Consider the following 16,128-nt stretch of genomic DNA (forward strand, 5'->3'; position numbering starts at 1 on the left):
TTTTCCATAGCTCTACAGTTTTCTATAAGTAATAAATGAAAACATAAAAATACATGACTTAATACTTTACATTTATCAAATATTCTATGAATTCCAGGTTTTCTCTTAGCTATCTTCCCTCTACGAATAATTCAGTTAACACGAGATTTAAAATAGTGGTTACTTCTTTGTATTTTAGCCATGGAAATTTAGTATATCTCACAAAATGACATGAGTACTTCAAAACAATATTTATTTTGCTTCCATGGAACAGCTATTTGTAAATCTAAAGATGTATGCAACTTTAATTCAGACTGAAGGCATACCGAGCATTTTTAATACTTAACTCAAATTAGAATTCTAGATGAACATTCACAAACATGCCAGAAAATTTTCTTCATAAAAACTAGATATATTTTGTTTCTGCTGGCCTATATTATTTCTTGGTCAAATGAAATCTCTAGTTTTAGTTTTTCTGAAGGTTTTTTTTTTTTTTTTTTTTTTTTTAAGATTCTTCAAAACACACAACCACAGTGCTTGAACAGGACTAAATTTGAACTTACGATAGATATTTCTACAAGAAAACTAGGAAAATGTCTAGTAACATAAAAAGTTTAGCAATATTTACATTTCAGGTAATAAAATTACAAAGAAAGAGTGTTAAAATTCTCCAGAACTTGAACCCTTTGAAGTGACAAAGAACAGAAAATCAAGAGATAAGAAAACATATTTTAAGGATTAGTTAGCATTGATTAGGGTAGGCTGCATGTCCAAAATCAGCAAGATAGGCTGACTGTTCAAGAGACAAAACAGAATCAACTTAGAATTCATGTTTAAAAATTTTCAAGCTGGAGACTCAGGAGCTGATATCGTACATTCCAAAATGATTTGCTGGAGAATTTCCTCTTGTTCTGGGGAATTCATTCACTTCTTTTACTGAAACTTTTAGCTGATTGACCCAAACTCTCCCATATTATGCAGAAAAATTGGTCAAAGTCCAATGGGTTAAATGTAAATCTTATCCAAGCACACTCTCATAGATATGCAGAACAGTATATGACAAAATATACATTCACTAATGTCCAGCTAGGATGACACATAACATTAACCATCAGAGGGATTCTTCTCTGTAACCATTCGTCTTTAGTCTTCGTTAACCAAAATACAGTGCTAAAATATTCATTATTTTCCTTATACCTTATAATTTGTTCTGAATTAATCATATATTAATTGTAATTTATTTTGTTCCTGTTCTCAGGTTGGAATTCTCTCTAAAATGTATTAAAAGCTGAATAGATTTATTTCATATTTTAATAAATTATCTATGAATTCAGAGAGCTTATGTCATCTCCTTGAGGTATGAATTCATCATTAGTTTTTCCCAAAAAAAGTATGGAATGCAACATGTCACACAACAACAAATTTTATGTAAATCACTATGTGTGATTATTTCCTTAGAGTTGTTTGTTATTTAGTGTCACTGTGCCTTCTTTAAAACAAGAAAATTGAAAATTGACTACCAATAACTTTACCATTTAGAAGCTGAAGTGATTTTAGCAGCCTAATATTTGTTAACATTGCTTTCAATTTAAATACATTATATTCTCCAAATTTCAAATAAATAGTTCAAACATTCCAAGAGTATAAGAAACAAAGGTGTCCTTAAAATATATAGTGTTCTACTTCCTGACATCTCAAATGTTACCTATGAAATATCACTGGCAAAGTTCTATTTTTAGATTTATGTGGAAATAACTTCGCCTTTCAATTTGACAAGAAAGGTTGTCCTGGTAAAATGCTAACTAATACATATATGTCATAACCAGAGGAAGACAAGTTTTCAGATATTTAAAATTCTGAATGCCTGCAGTTGTACCAATTATATTCTGTATTAATTTCAGAATATTTAAATATTTAATTGTATTTAAAGTACTTTAAGTCTCTAGATCCCTCAGTTTTCTTTGAAATCTCTTCAAGGAAATATTTTGATAGCACACATGTGCTTCAATTATTCTTTTTCTGTTCACTGCTGAGAATGGTTTCCTTATTTAAGAGACTAAATTTTGAACAAGGTGTTTATACAGCTCCCCTTAAGAAGTTAAACCAGCTGGTGATCAAACAGATTGTAAAAAGACTGAAGTAGACAATAACAAACACGGGGCTGTTTATGGCATGTACTTAGGGAATGATTTTCACTCTCAAGAAATCATATGAAATATTTGGGGTAGATTTGGCTGTGGCATCACTCTCCCTGTTTCTACCTGTGGACCCAGCAGCGTGCTCTCTGCTGAGAACAAGCAGAGGCTACTTTATTTGGCTTTGCTGCTGCAAGAGTGTCCGCCACCAATGCAAGGAACGGGCTGACCACAGGCAGGGCAGTTCAAGAGCTTGGCAGTGTGCAAAGAGGCTCTGCAGGAGCCCCAGATGGGAGGCCTGTGCCCACAAGTCAGCGTCCAAGTTTTAACAGCTTGTTTCTTGGCTACTTCCCTGAGAACAGAGCAGTCCAGGGGAATGCATGTCTTCAGAGGACGGAAAATGACTCTATGGAAACTCAACTATGAAAGAACAGCCAAGAGGAGCAGCAGGAGAGAAACCGCGACACCAGGCAACACCATTCATCCCGCAGGCCCTGTGATCCTTCAGGCTCAGCAAGGTCAGCGGACTAGGGTGCTTCTGGGGTTAAGGGTTTGTTTGGGGCTGTTTTATGCAAAATTAGAAGGAAAAAAAGGAAGCAATATCAAATAGGATATAAATATTTCAGCAACAATCTTGTCATAACATTGTGTGTGTGTGTGTGTGTGTGTGTGTGTGTGTGTGTGTGTGTGTTTAATTCTATAAGGTGAATTCTTGACTACTTGAAAACCGACCAAACATTTTCTTCCGAGTTTGAAAATCTCTTTTGGGTGAACTTTCATGCAACGATTAGTGTTGCCTCTTTTTGCTCGTGGTCTCTCTTATTTAAGAGACTATTTGAAATTATTTTATTAACTGTAAACTCCTTTGCACTGTGTTCTTTCATCACTGGAGGCAACAAATGTCTCTGATGAAAAGAAGGAAGGAGGGGAGCCCAACAGCAGAGGACAAAGCCTAACAAATGTCCCTAAATCGTGGTTAGCATCCTGTCTGCTTTACAAAGTGACAGCGCTCCAGGACTGAAAAGCTGTTCAACAGCAAATCTCTGCTGAAGGTAAAGACTTCAAGCTATCATGGTTCCCGTTTCTGCCTCTGGCTTTTACCTGATTATGATGAAGAAGAACCATCTGGCCATAACTCTACTCACAAAATAACAAGATGTAACATGTACGAGACTATTAATAACCCAGGAAACAAGAATCTACTCTGATAGCTCTTCACAGTCATCACAAAGACTCTGCTGGCACAATCTGTATCTTTTTTTTTTTTTTTTTGTACCCAGACTTTTGCACACGCTAAGTAGACATTTTATCACTAAAACATTCCAGTGTTCTCTCTTTTAAGAACATAAATCTGAAAAAGTTGAAAGTAATTTAAAAAAAGAAAGAAGGGAATGTAAGATAAATAAGATTCAAATTTGCAGAATTCACAAAATAATTACAGCCTAAATGAAAGGCATAGTAAAAATGATACACACAACCTAATAATTAATGCATCTGAAAAGTTTAAGTAGACTATAACTTAGGTCACAAAATATAAATTTATATAATAGACAATCAATCAGTTTTAACAAGATGATAAATATTTAAAATGAGGATTAAAGATTTCACATGCAATATCTTGAAATGAGAAAAGAAAAAAATGAACAGAAAATATAAAATCAAATTAAAGTAAAATACTGATCTGAAATAAATATAAAGATAGAAAGTGTACATCATTACTAAGAAACACTAATGTAAACCAGTCAACAACCAAGCTGACCATTACCCGCTTAGTGATTTTCATGGAAAATGCAAGGACACTGGGCAGGTGGGGAAGTCAGTGATAATAGAGAACAGTTTGCTTTCATTTGTCCTTTGTGCAGTACCATGATATTGATGGTGCCTTGGAAAGTATGGGAACCTCAAATTTTAGACCTCACTGTACTATCTTTCAAATAAGAAAATGACTGATAGATAAATGATTCATGACCATTTTTCAGAAGAAAAACTAGTAAAATAATTCTACCAATCAAAAAATATGCCAAAAAGGAAAAAAATAAAGAATTCTTAAATTCAGAATATTAATTGGTTTACACTTGCAATTAGACATATATTGTCTGAATTATATTTCATAAAAATTACAGTGATACATCTAATATTAGTTATAAAATCAGGCAAAACTGGGAATTATTTTAAAATAAAAGATTACAGGAACCAACAAATGAATAATGAAAATAGTCTTTACACTTACATTTGAGTGGCATACGAAAAATTCAACCTGTACTTCATTTAATAAAAGTAAATTTGTGCTTGTGGCAACCCAGGTGTTGCTATCTGAAGAATCAAATAGTTATCTTCATCCTTATGGAGTGCTCTGTTGTATATATATATGGATGGAAAACGGAGGGAGACAGATAAAGGCAATAAACTTGCTATAACAAGGAATTTGTATGCTTTGTTATGTAAGAAGATGACACATTGTTCTGAATAAAATAAAAAGGTACAAAGGAACTTCAGTTGGGAGCAGAGGGTGGGTGACAGATCATTCGAGTATGAAATGTGATGCATGAAAAAATGTTTAAAGAGAATGAAGAGATTAAACCATTCAGAAATTTGAAGCAAGAGCAAATGTCAAAAATAGAGAGGAAGAAAAAAGCAGACTCGCATTATGCTCAACTGAATAAACACCGTGTGGCTGAGCTGCCATAAACAAAGAGAAGATCTCTATGAGATCGAGAGCAAAATAATGACCCCAGTTGTTGCAAGCCTTATATGAAATTGGCAAAACTCTAGTTTTTGCTCATTTGTTTTTGTCTAAAATACACAATAAATTTCAAATACTACTAAAAAGATAAATAAAAGGGAATGTTTTCTGCTCACTTTCTCCTTTGCCTTAAAGGTGTATGTTTCATCAAATGGTGCTCAGAAAATAAAAGAAGGAAAGTATATTTACATGTCGGAAAATATATGTTCTGATTCAAATATTTTTCTTTCTCCAAAATTTACCTTAGCACCTATATGAATCCAGTGGATCAGGAGCTTTGTTTTTGTTGGTACTGGGGAGTCTACTGAGGGTCCTTACACCGAATTTCACCTCTAGCCACTTGAGATTTTTTTTTTTTTAATTTTAGTTTTTACTTTCAAAGTTGTTAATCTTTAATTTTTTATTTTTAGACAGGGGCTAGCTAAGTCATTTATTTGCATGGAATAATCTTGAACTTGTTATTCTGCTGCCCTGACCTAGGAAAGTGCAGACCAATGTCCTTTATAGTGAAGCTTTGGAGAGAAATTGCTCTTCCAGAATGTGGAACAGAATCAGAAATTTCCATCTACGAGCTATAAAGTTTGACTTCACCAGAAACCAAATGCAGAAATCTAGGTCAAGCAGAATGTAAGAATTGTGGGTCAGGGAGGCTTCCATTCAAATTTCAAAAGAAGTCCTGCATCTACAGAAAGGGCAGTGAGTGACACCATGAGACTGAACCAGTAATTTCAGGTAAGGACTCAGGAAGTTAGAGATACCAAGAGCATGGAATGGTTGCTGAAAAAGGTGCTGCATTGAGCAGAGACACCCAAAGAAAGGTCATAAAGGCAAAGTAATCAACATCCTATGGGTGGGCTCACATCCTGACACAATTTATACCAGTTGCTGGACACTGAACTACAAAATTAGTATTTGCCCAATTGTAGCTCAGTCTTTCTTTCATCTTATTCCTTTTAATCCCCTCATTTTCCATTTTTGAATGAGAATAATTAATCTATGCCTCTCTTTACTGGAAATGTTGGTGTTGGTGGTTTTGCTCATAGCTAAGAGTTTATCTGGAGTTGCAGAGAAAACTTTCTACTTTTCAGCAAACTTGAGAGAATCAAAACTGTGCTGCCTCTTGGAAATGAACTAAATGCATTTTGCATAATGAACCAGCCTTGGGTGTTACAGGAACTGAGAGAAGATCATTATTTCTAAAATGTCCCCTAAAACGGTCATTGGCACTGACTGGTTCAGCAGTTGAATGTGCCCTTAGCAGATGGGGCATGGCTAGAGGAGGCTCATTGGAAGTGTGACCTGGAGCATGTCTTCTTGTCCTCAAACACTCTTTTCTGTTTCAGCTTCTTTGTTGTGATGGTTTGACCACCATGTCCTCTGCCATTCTATTTCTGGTTTGGAGCCAGTTGACCATAGACCAAAATCATGTTTCAAAATGACCCTTTCCTCAAAGTTGTGTGTACTTTGAGGGGCTTTTTTAACCTTGGAATTGGATATTGTTGGAAATACTGTTTTTAGGGCTATTATTACATATAGTAATTATATTATAAATCTAAATATTATGAACCAAAACAGTTTTATAACTGAGCTAGTTGCTGAGTGAGCAGGTAGCTAGTGAATACTACAATGTGCACAGCGTCGGCAAATAAGAATTCATGACCTGAATGCAACATAATGCTAATTTGCACGATTCTGTCAGACAGCAGAGAGTGTATGAAACTGAATTTTTTTTTTTAGATTCTTTTTTAGAATTTTCTGTTTTACTGATTTTGGATTATGTTTGTTCACAGTTAACTGAAAATATGAGTTAATGAAATTCTAGAAAGCACTACCTCAAGCATGGCATGGGGCTCTATATGAGTAACGCTAGCACTCTGGGATGTTGAGGCAGGATGTTGCCCAGTCTGGGTGATGTAGGGACTTTGTGTTACAAAAAAACAGGAAAAAATACAAACTCAGGTCGAGAGGGGACCTCTGTGTTTAATCATAATGTCTGGGGTATTAATAGACTACCTATGTGTGTTAAAACCGTTTAGTTTTCAATCTTTTATAAATAAATGTCCCTGGAAGGATTAGAATCTTATCAGCTGTATGTATTTATGTTATTTCCACTGATTTCACCACTATAAAAATACACTAAATACTTCATTAGAAAGAAGATTTCAGTTAAACTTTTCATAGTTTAAATCTACGAAATACCATATATTAATTGTATGCGATGTAAACATTTACATACCTTATTAAAAATATAAAACTGGGTTAAATTAAGTAAAATTTGTCATAGGTAATATCATTTTAAAAATTTTTATTTCTGCTGTTTTGAAAAGTGCTACAAATCAAAACCTCTAAATAGTTCCTGAAATTGAATTTCTAGATCTTTACTCAAGTTTCTTGTTTAATATCAATGTTAAACCATGTTAATAAATCTTTGATGTGTGCAGTTTAAAAATAAAAGTCACTCAACTCAGTTGTAATTCAAAACTTCATTATATTTATATTCAGTCACAGTGAAGAATAACTTGATGAATAAATACCTTTAACTACTTATATCAGGGCTTTTATACTGAGGGTGAAATTAATTTCTTAGTTTAATTCAAATATTTAAGATTATTAGTCTAAATATTCATTTTTAACTTTGAATTTAACATTTCTTGTCTAATGCATCATAAAATAACTTCAAGATAAATGAGCCATGAACACTCTAAAGAATATACTTAGAAACACTAATGCTTAACAGAATTTGGATTAAGGCCTTTGCCTCAAAGCTCCCACTGACCTAAAGTTATTATCTGTCAGTATCTTCTCAGCACCAACCTGTCTCTAGACTAAATCCCTAAAATATCTTTAAAAGAGGATTTCTGATTCTGAAATATAAAGGAGAATCAGTGAAGTGTTTTCTTTGCAACAGTAAATCTAATAAATTTAGATTTGGGTGACCAATCTCTTTGAGAATGGAGATCTAGATATTAATACAAAATAGGGTAAGATAATTTACTATATAAATGATTGATTAGAATTTTATGCATATAATGAATCAATACATGCCTAAATTTATAAATGAATGAGTTGATCAAATAAGTATTTTAAATTTGTCATTTACTGGAAAATTGGTATGCTGAAGTATAAACATTTATTCTCATATGACAAGCATTATTCAAATAGTATGTGAAGATGCCTATTTCCCTCACACCCAATAAAATTAATGTCTTATGTTATTTCCATGCTTTCACCATGCTACATGTTACATACACATATGTAGATTCCCTTAGCTATTTCTAGTGCTGTGGCTAGACAACCTTGGGACACGGCGTATCTTCATAAGATTACTTTGAAATCTAATCAGTATGACTTCCTGTTTTGTAGGAAATAAATTTTATAATTTTTAAGGCTGAAAAATACATTTTAAATATTCTTTTCCACAATGGTAAAACACTCAATCCAGTTGTTGATGCTAATTTTGAGAGAGGTGTATTTATCTAAATGCCTCTTTAGAAATTTTGTTAGCCTCCGTTAATTAGATATGACAATACTTTTAAGGAAATAGGAGTTGTGTATTTGATGTTCAGGTGCAAATAGTTCAACTTCTGTTCTAACGCTAAACAAATATTTCAAAAATAAATTTGAATATGTAATAAAGCAAACATGTTTGGATTATAACAATAACTATAGAATTAAATTATTATGGGCCACCTAAGGAAGTGAGGAATTTGTCACTCCTCTAAGTTACTCTGAATACTTGGGATCACTACTGGCCTGGAACTGGTAAGGAGGGTAAACCGTGATTCATTATCAAGGAAACCGTGGGCCCTAAAGATGTTTTGAATATCTGGTGTTCCTTTACTGGACATTCTGAAAATTAATTTAAGGCATCATTAAGTAAGAATTTTAGTACAGCTAGAAAAACTGACTCTAAAAATAATGGCAATGAAATGGGAGATTCTGCTGAGATGGGAATATGTCATTATAATTTTTGCATCATGCTTTCAATGAAATATATATATATTTCAAATATATAAATTCCTTAATATATGCATAATGATATATAAAATATACAGATATTTCATATATATTAATGTCTTAATCTATGTATATTAATATTTATGAAATATATCTGTATATTTCATACCTTAATGACATTATATGTATATTAAGTGTCTAAAAACACAAATATAAGATTTTATGATAGTTTTAGTATAATTTAAATATTAATATTTATATCCAAATAATATTTAGTATTTGTTCACTAGATCCAGCTAATAAGCATTTTATATTTTAAATGATTTTGTTATAATTTTAAAAGAATCATATTGTGATCCAATTTTTAAAGTTTAAACTCAAGTGGCCTTGGTGTAGTAACTATAAGGACACAGATACTGTACACATTTTGGCCAAATTTAGCAAATTATTTTCAAATGTAAGTATGATGTTACACAATAATTTATGTCAGCTCTTATTAAATAACTGTATGACCTGGATATACAGGCCACTTTCCTTATATTTTACATATATGATAAAATATCATATTCTTAAAGATAATTTCTAGTTTTAAATACATGTAATATTTTTAAACATAAATAATTTTAGAATTGTTAAATTAATATAAATATGTCTATTTTATTTGTAATATAAGTGTGATATTGTAACACTTCATAGGTGAGTACTGGGGAATAGCTTTATTCTATATTGCCAATTAACTCTATAATATATTCTTTATTATTACTAAATCCAAAAAATAATGATTTATAAGTGTACCTAACCATGTACAGATTAAAGAAGACTAAGCCAATCATAATGGTGCCTATTTACAAAAGAATACTACAGATAAATCTGCAATAAAAATTCAGGTCAGGAGAAACTATATATTATCTTTAAAAGAAATACATTTGCCACACACATATACAATATATACAAGTTATTATTTCAAGAAAATATCGCAAAAGATTGGGACTAGAAAGTAAGGTTAAATAGCACATAAGGGTTTGCTATTAGTTAGAAAGTCATATCAACTTGTCTGAGAAAAAAAAGGAAAACAGAGTTTATGAAACTCCTATAATAAAGTATTATTCAAAGACAATCTATGCCTGTCATCCCAAATGTTACTAAGTCTAGTTTTAGATTTTTACAACAAACTGGCAAAAATCAGAAGAATTAAAGGATGGAGATCTTCTTTCTCCTTTGGGTATCCTTTGAACTATTCCAAGGATGAAGTTTGGTTGCTCAGAAGATTACTATTCTCAAAATCAGGAAAATGGATGCTGAAGATGCATATACACGGCATGCTCAGCTTGAAACACTGCAGGTGGTGAAAGGTACACAGTGGCAGAAGTCAAGGTTATCAACCACAGTCAAAACTACCTTGATAATTTTCTTCATAGTTAACTCTTAATTAATGCCTAAAAAAACCCAGTTGCCTCAAGCACAAGAGAATTGTAGTCACTGTCCATGCTTTTCAATGAGTTAATTCTAATTATAAAGGGAAGATTCATGGAATAGGTAAGAAGCAAACCACTCAGGAACCTGCTATAAAGAAATCAGCTTTTTTTTTTCTATATGTTCATTTGTTTTTATTTTTTGTTTTGTTTTACTGTTATTGCTTCTTTTTGTTTTCTTTTGTTTTGAAGTTTAGATACACCAATTTTGCAAATATTTTATTTTTAGAAAACAAAAACTATGAAATTTTGAATATCACTGATAACTATGATCACATATTTGATCTTAGTACAAGTGTGTATAAGATACAAAAAAGATATCTTTGAAACAGGCTTCCTGGGAAAGTACCAATGCAGGTACGTGAAACAGGTTCCGTAGACTATCGAGAAGCAATAGGCGTCTCAGTCAGGGTTAGTACATTTAAAAAGGAGAATTGGGTGTTTTCATGGGTTGACATTTTTCCATGACAAGTTCAGAACCTTAAGTGATCTGAGAAATGTCAGAGAGGAGCTTAATAGGCACCTCAATGAAAACATTAACTACGCAATTAAATTTAATGAGAATAAATTTTCCTTTTATGAAGAAAAGGTCAATGCTAGTGTGAACTTAGGAAAAAAAAGGAGGGATGTTCAGATACACTCAACGAAAGCCAATTAGAGAACTAAGTTTATTATAGTGCCACAAAGAGAAAGGCTTTTATCAGATTTTTCAACCATTATTTTCATATTAATTCAAATTTGTAAGGGATAATAATATTCAGTTTATTAATATCTATTATATCATGAGCAAGAGATAGAAATACAAAAGAACTTCAGGATCTTAAACATCCAAAATTCAGTGATTCATTTCTTTGTTCTCTTGTGTGTTTATATGCCAATGACAAGACATTTAAAATTTTAATAGTACATAAAAGAAATTTGAGACTTTTTATGAATTTTTCAGTGTTTCTTGAAATACTGATTAACTTTCAAAATAATAAGTGCTAACAATGATTAAGCCCCAAACATGAGGAAATTTAAATCTTCAAATGAATACTAATATGATTTTAATCCAATTATTTTACTTTAAATTGAAATAAAACACTGAGTCAAAAAACTAGGTCATTCAAGTTCTAAATGCAAACTGTTTTTCATTATTTCCTAGGAGTTTCAAAGAACAATTTCACCTTTTGATATTTTGTTTCTTTCTGTGATTGTCATAAAAGACCCACTATATGAAATTTGCATTGCCATTACAGTGTCCACATTAATGGCACCATATAAACCTTAAGCCTTTGTAATTTCTTATTTTCAATATTGAACAAAGTTCTTCATAGGGCTTTATGGTAAGTAAACAAAAACACAATATTTCCAGCATTTTCCCTAAAGTGTAGAAAATAATGCATGTCATCAATACTTCTCTCAGAACTATGTTTAAAATTATAAAATTATGCCGTACAATACACACTGGATCATTCAAAAGACAGTGACTTAAGTATTATGACTGCAATATTTTAAAGAACACTTAACCTTTGTAGAAGAAGATTTGAATATAATTGGGGGAATCAGAAACATTTTAATACAAAAAAAGATGCTTAAATTGAATTTTAAGAGCTAGGACCTGCAAAAGGTAGGAAAAATTGATAAGAGAACAAATTTTAAGCAAAGTTGTCAGTAAGAAAACTAGATCCTGACTATGGAAAGTATGTCAGTAGTCAAGGAAGAGTTAGATCCAAGTGATAGAAGACCTGTGTACCTTACAAAGAAAACATCACAAGGGGATGTGCTATATTTGCGGTGTTCATTAGGACACTTTTAACTGAAAGAGCTTCATGAAGAGCATTCTTAAAAGAAAGAGGCCATTGTTTTGTCCAGGGTATCATTCTCTACATGACAATTCTAGATGGTACATATTAAGCAAAGTGATAAAACGTTCAGTCTTGTTTTTTTTTTTTTTTTCTTTGTTTTGTTTTCTTTTAGTCCTTTTTAAACACAGCATCATGGTACATTTAGTGACAAATATTTAATAACTTCAAACATTTCCTAATATCAATCATTCCCATAAAATATGATTATACCTTTCACAATTTGGTATCCTGCTCACCTTCATGTAAATTTGCAACATATGCAAATTTAATCTCTTTCAAGCACATTTTAGAGATATATCATATAAAAGATATAAGAAAAAGATTTGAAATTGAAAAAAATATTTAAAATCTGAGGTAAAAAACTATTAGATTGTCACACATATTTGTATTATAGGTATATTTTCTGCACACTGCTTTACCAATGTCAAATTTTCTCATTAAAATCAAGGATTTTAACTTCTCTAAAAAAAAGTTGTTCTGTCAATCTCTGACCCCCTATTTCTGAGTGGCAGCAATTACTGGTTTTGCATAATGTACAGTCCTTCAGGTGATAAGACCTCCACCCAATCCTTGTAGTCTAACACTGAAGCCACCATAGTCATGTGTTTCCCTTTCTGGGTACCTGTTGGAGGGAGAATGGCAATAACTGATGCCCTTGAGAAACAGAAATAGTGCCTAATCACTGACCCAATAAAGAGGGTAAAAGAATGACAAAGGAGGCAAAAATGATGCTGACCTTGATTTACTTGGCACAAACAAAAGTAGTTACTGTATTTAGGAGTCTTTTGTAGTGCTGGTGTGTTGATACTTCATTACTATTCGATATGCACTGACAGTGAAGATGACCCTTAACTCTCTTTACTGCTTGGTTATCATCCTCTGTGAAGTCCTCATGAGGATCGTTGGGCACTGCAGTAATTCCATATTGATTGACCTAAATCCTACTAGATCACATTGCCCACTATGCTGAGTTTTCACTACACCTTTCTTTGGGAGCTCCAATGTTCATTCTAAGAAACCTCATGTATCAAGGAACTGCAGACCACCTCCAGAAGGTACAGGTAGTCTCCAGGTGAACAGGAACTGAAATCTATGTCTATTAGCACATGAAAACAGTTACACTGTAAAGGCTCCAAATGAGAATTCTCGCTGAAACTTTAATTGCTGCCTTAATTAGTACTAAAGTACAAGATATGATCCAATTATTTGTGATGGTTTCATTAAAAGTTATTCTAATATTCCCATTAAACAGCCTTAAGAACTTCCCCTTCTCTTCAAACATATTCATCCCATTCTTGTAGCCATTTTCTGAAGCATTCTGGAAGTCCTATTTTCTGACAATCTTTCTATAATGAAATCAAAATTACAGTGAATATTGCTGACAAATGTCGACCAATAGAAAGGCAGGCTCTTAAAACATTCCACTGTTTCATCATCTACTTATTCACCAGATCTGGCACCATGAAACTTCTGGCTTCTCCCCAAAGTCAAACTGGCCATGAAAAGTAAATATTTTGAATCAGTTCAGGACATCATGGGCTTCACAAATCATAACTAAAGAAAAGAAGACTCTGACAACTGCTTTGAAAACAGCAAGAAAGAAAGGATAGGTGTATGCTAACTGAGGGACTGTTTATTGATGGGGATTATTAGCAACATATTTTATTGTGATATTTTTAAATTTAAATATTCATCCAATTTTCTTATCATAACTTACAGAGAACTTAAGCCATGCCAAATTCTAACTAAAAGAAATTGTGAGCTTATGGGAATATTATTACAAAGCTGTGGGTAACTAAAGTATTGCAATTCTAAAGTTATTTTAATTTTACATTAGATATCTTTTTTGATATTTGTGACACAACTAGGGTCACTGTATTTTATATTACTATATAAATCAATGTTCTGTGTCTACAGTGATCTGAAAATACGAAGATTTATCTGTCTGTAATTATTTATTTCATAGTTCCTTATCTTTTTGCCAGTTTTGTATGTTCTTCATATATTATGAATACTATATTCAAAATATTAAGCTTTTTGTTATCTTTCTTACAGAGAAATAAATTTATGCTTCATCTTCCTCTTTTGGGAAATTTTAATGGGCTTGTAACTGTTCTAATAGAATTTCTTTTCTTTTTGTGTGTTTTTTTTTTTTTTTTTTTTTTTTTGGTAAAGACACATATATTCAGCATCACAATCAAACTATTATATTCAGTAATCTACAGCATGGGTGCAAGAGAAAAGTCCACATTAAACACTTTGTTGGAAGGCTTTACACTTTCCGCAGAACAGAAAGAAAACAACCTGTTCTACATGTCAGCTGTCGTGAAACACTGAAGTATGAGCAGATTGGCAACTTCCCATTTTCCCTTATCCAAACTTTCACTCATGCTGAGAAAATTTGTGCAGCTTTGTGGAGAGTCCCACAAGACAGAAATAGATGAGATCGAGCTGAGCTACCAGTCATGCTTGAGGAATGCTGGAAAGAGCTCCTATTCTTTTGAAGCAGACCACATAACACAAAGAATAAAGATGAGCTCTATTCAAGAAACGTAAGCAAATGTAAAGTCACCAAAAAATATTTTGTTGGCTTATCCAGTAAGTTGCCCAACTATTTACATGCATGATGGCCAAATTATATATTTAATTAATTTTATGTGATAATATAACAGAATTATAAAAACAACAATTTTACCAGATTTACTCAATATTTTTGTATGTATGGTATATTTTTAAATGCTCGATACAAAACGCAACTTTACTATCTGGATAGTAGCAGATACTGTCCTTCTGAATTTTTTTGAATTACTGTCTTTCTTTGAAGAACATATTTTAGGTAGTCTTATGGATCTTTCCTTTTGTTCTGTAGGTCACAAAATATCAATAAAATGTCTGTTTGCTAAATTTATTAGTGAAGATGTAGATGATGGATATCCTGGTTGGCTTTTCACTATATTTTCACTTATTTGACCTATGAGGCCTGATCTAAATTTAAGTGGCTCTTTAAAGACCCTTATTTGAATAAACAACAAATTAATTCTATAATGCTTTTGCAGAAGATGCATCAATATTTTATTATAATATTTCCCTCACTTTTGGATGACAAGATAACCACCTATGGAATTATGATCATCACTGACCACTACTGGAATTATGTTACTTTTATTCTTTCAGGTCCTAACATTTTGTATCATGAGTATTTGACAATGAGCAGATGCTTCTTTCTGTGTTTCCATTTTATAAGCACAGAGTTCTCCCCTGTAATAGTCTAACATCTCTCCCCTTTTCAGTTTTTTTGTTTTACAGATCTTTCGGTGCTTCCTTCCTCCTCAGTCTGACTTTCTTAAACCTGTTCACTTTGTATTGTACAGATATATCACTGAGTTTTGGCCAAGTAAAAAAAATATTCTAATATACTTACATTAAGAATTTTTATAGACTACAGTTTTTATAGAGTGGATTTTTCACAGATGAACATAAAAGAGTAAAAGTAAATCACCAGAACTTATTAGATTCCACTAGAAATAAACATCAAAGATGAATACAGTATTCTAAAAGTATGGTAAAATAGTTGATATAAAACAAACTGTGAGTGTGAGACCAGCCCAGCCTCCGAAGTGGAGTCAAGGCCAACCTGAACTGCATTGTGAGACCTTGTCTCAAAAAATGAAAAAAATAAAATAAACAATAAAAAATAAAAATAAAATATGATAGATGTTCATGTGCATGGCACACAAGCAAGAAATCATACCTGTCCAAGCTAAGAGTTGTCAATATGCAAATAAATGCACCCCCAAGTTGTACCTGAGGTATATTTTTAAGTTGCTAAGACTATACAATATAATTTGCTACATTGTAATAGAAAGTCCAAACTTCAAGACAAGGAACACATTCCCATGGATGAAAAGAATGACTGGCACCTAGAATCACAATGTATACTGAGTGAATTAATGTAAGTAAAATATCTCTACTGATATTTGTTGGAAGCTCTTTTG

The sequence above is a fragment of the Cavia porcellus genome, unplaced genomic scaffold (genome assembly GCF_034190915.1).
Source record: "Cavia porcellus strain 051 isolate PalLab524CR breed Dunkin Hartley unplaced genomic scaffold, mCavPor4.1 scaffold_11, whole genome shotgun sequence".
Taxonomy (NCBI): Eukaryota; Metazoa; Chordata; class Mammalia; order Rodentia; family Caviidae; genus Cavia; species Cavia porcellus.